Genomic DNA, 2944 nt, shown 5'->3' with positions numbered 1-2944 from the left:
AATAATGCTATAATGAACATAGGTGTGAACATATATGTATTTTAAATTAAAATTTTATATAAATTTATCCAAGAAATATACAATTGCTATCTTTTTTAACCTGCTCTATAAATTTGCCATGTAATTAAGCTTATTTCAATATTTATACAATAGCTGATATAGAGAGAGACTAAAAAGATGTGCTATGGAATATAGTTTTTTATTTTGTGGGACTCCCAAGTGGTGCTCATTTGGTTTGGGGGCCCAATGGTGATTCTTGGCCAACTGGGCTGTTGTTCAATTCAAGGGCCTGAGGATGTGATGCTTCTTAGACCCTGGGGTGCCAGGGATACCACATTCAGAGGTGGCCAAGTGTTTTTAGGATGCACTCAGTGATGCTTAGGGAGACCACGTGATGCCAGGAATTGAACTGGCATTGGTACTCTTTATTGGCTAGTACTATTTCTGGCATATATATATATATATAAATTAGCAATTTTATTGAACACATAATTCTTTCACTTTTTTTTAGTTGAATCACTGTGAGATACACAGTTTCAAAGTTGTTTATTTATTTATTTATTTTTTGCTTTTTGGGTCACACCCGGCGATGCACAGGGGTTACTCCTGGCTCTTCACTCAGGAATTACTCCTGGCGGTGCTCAGGGGACCATATGGGATGCTGGGATTCGAACCCGGGTTGGCCACGTGCAAGGCAAACACCCTACCTGCTGTGCTATCGCTCCAGCCCCCTCAAAGTTGTTTATGATTGGGTTTCAGTCATACAATGTTCCAATACCCATCCCTTTACCAGTGCACATTTCCTGCCACCAATATCCCCAGTTTTCATCCTGCCCCTGCAGACAGCCTTTATGGAAGACACTTTTCTTCTCTTTGCGTCTCTTACTTTTAGGCACTGTGGTTTGCAATGTTATTGAATGGGTGTGGTACATATCCCTTTACCTCCTTTTAGCACTCAGTTTTTGTTCAGAATGATCATTTCCAACTATCATTGTCATAGGGCCCTTCTCTGTCCTGACTGCACTCCCACTTGGTGGCAAGCTTCCTTCCATGGACCAGTCCTACTGAACTTTGTTTCTACTGTCTTTGGGTATTATTCACATAATGTTTTTTTCTTTTTAATATCCTGCAAATGAATGCACTCATTCTATGTCTGTCCCTTTTCCTCTGACTGATTTCATTCAGCAGGATACTCTCCATGGGAATTATTGTATTCCTAAAACATATAAACATTTTATATTCTTTTTGCTTGTTTAAGCAAATTTCATGACTTCATTTTTTGAACATATTCTTAAGAACAGTCTCTCTATTGATAAGATACTATGTTCTTTAATCAGGTAGTGAAAATAGTGGTAGAAGCAGTATATATTAATAGTTTTGTGAGAGATATATAAATGATACATACATAGATTGCAGATATTTAATAATTATGAAATTTATTATGGTGAATGTATTTTTTTCAGGAATCACTTTTGGTGGTGCTTGGGGGATATATGGTGTTAGGTATTGAACCCAGGTCAGTCATATACAAAGCAAACTCCCTACTTGCTCTGCTATGGCTACTGCTATCATACTATGGCTCTACTATAGTATTTTTTTATGCTATAGAAATCCATCTTATAAAAGTTATTTCCAGTCCATTCTAATTATTTTTTAAATTCACTACAAAATTTACTTCATGACTCAGTGAGATTAGGACAAGTGCTTTGGTAAGCATGGTTGTTTGTATTGCCTTTTGGAGATACTCAGGTAAGAGGGAAGCAAAATTTCTAGAACAAGTAGAAAGAGTGTAATTGTCATTAAGAGAAATTTTACTAAAGCACATAAGCATGGCAGTTCCATGTGAACAAACATGGGGTGAATAGAGTTAATTTTTCTCTGTGAATTTTTAATCGTGGCAGCCAAAATGTGACTAGTAGGAGTAGTGAGGCCAGTTGTGTGTCATTGTTCAATACTAACAATAATACTATTATTACTCATAAAAGTTCTGTTTTTCTTGAGGATCATGAGCAATAGCACAGTGGGTAGGGTGTTTGCCTTGCACACGGCCAACCTGGGTTCTATTCCTCTGCCCCTCTCGGAGAGCCTGGCAAGCTACGGAGAGTATCCCGCCTACATGGCAGCGCCTGGCAAGCTACCCATGATGTATCTGATATGCCAAAAACAGTAACAACAAATCTCACATGGAGATGTTACTGATGCCTGCTTGACCAAATCGATGAGCAACGGGATGACAGTGATACAGTGAGGATCATGAGGTCTTCAGACTCAGGAACAATGTGCACTGAAACCAGCTGGTAATGCAATAGTGCTTTTCTAACAACTTAGTCTGGTCTATCTTTCTCCTGGGGACGTTCTCTGGGCCCCCATGTCTGTGGAGTCTGGGAGTCCAGTTTAACCTTTTGACTGTAAGTGGATTGAAACTGTAGCCAGCTGGACTCATCCATGGAAAGACAGGGGCACAAGACTGGTAGCTGCAGAAAATTCTGTATTTTAGCCCTATAAATCATTTCAGAGCCAGTATAGTTTTTGCTGCAAAGTAAGCGTCTTGAAGAGTATGTGCCTTTCCTTTCTTTAATTAAAAAAACGAACAAACAAAAAACGAAACAGAATAGGAACAAATGGGATGAGGAATGGGAAAAAATGGGAATCTCTGGTCAAGGCCGTGGGGCCCAAGCCATAGTAGAGCAAGTGGGGAGTTTGGTTCGCATATGACTGACCTGGGTTTAATACCTGACACCGTCTATAATCCCCCAAGAGCCCCCAAAAGTGGTTCCTGAGTATAGAGTTAAGGGCTAGCCCTGAGCACTGCCCTCAAAACAAAAGCAAACCTATAAAACTGAAACTTGAACTCTTAGTTCCTAAGAAAGAGGTCATGATATATAGACTTAGTCTTGTTCCCACTTAGTCTCTCTCTCTCTCTCTGTCCCTCCCAAAATACAAA

Source organism: Sorex araneus, chromosome 1 (genome assembly GCF_027595985.1).
Source record: "Sorex araneus isolate mSorAra2 chromosome 1, mSorAra2.pri, whole genome shotgun sequence".
NCBI classification, from domain to species: domain Eukaryota; kingdom Metazoa; phylum Chordata; class Mammalia; order Eulipotyphla; family Soricidae; genus Sorex; species Sorex araneus.
The sequence above is the reverse complement of the archived record's forward strand: the minus strand, read 5'-3'. Positions refer to the sequence as shown.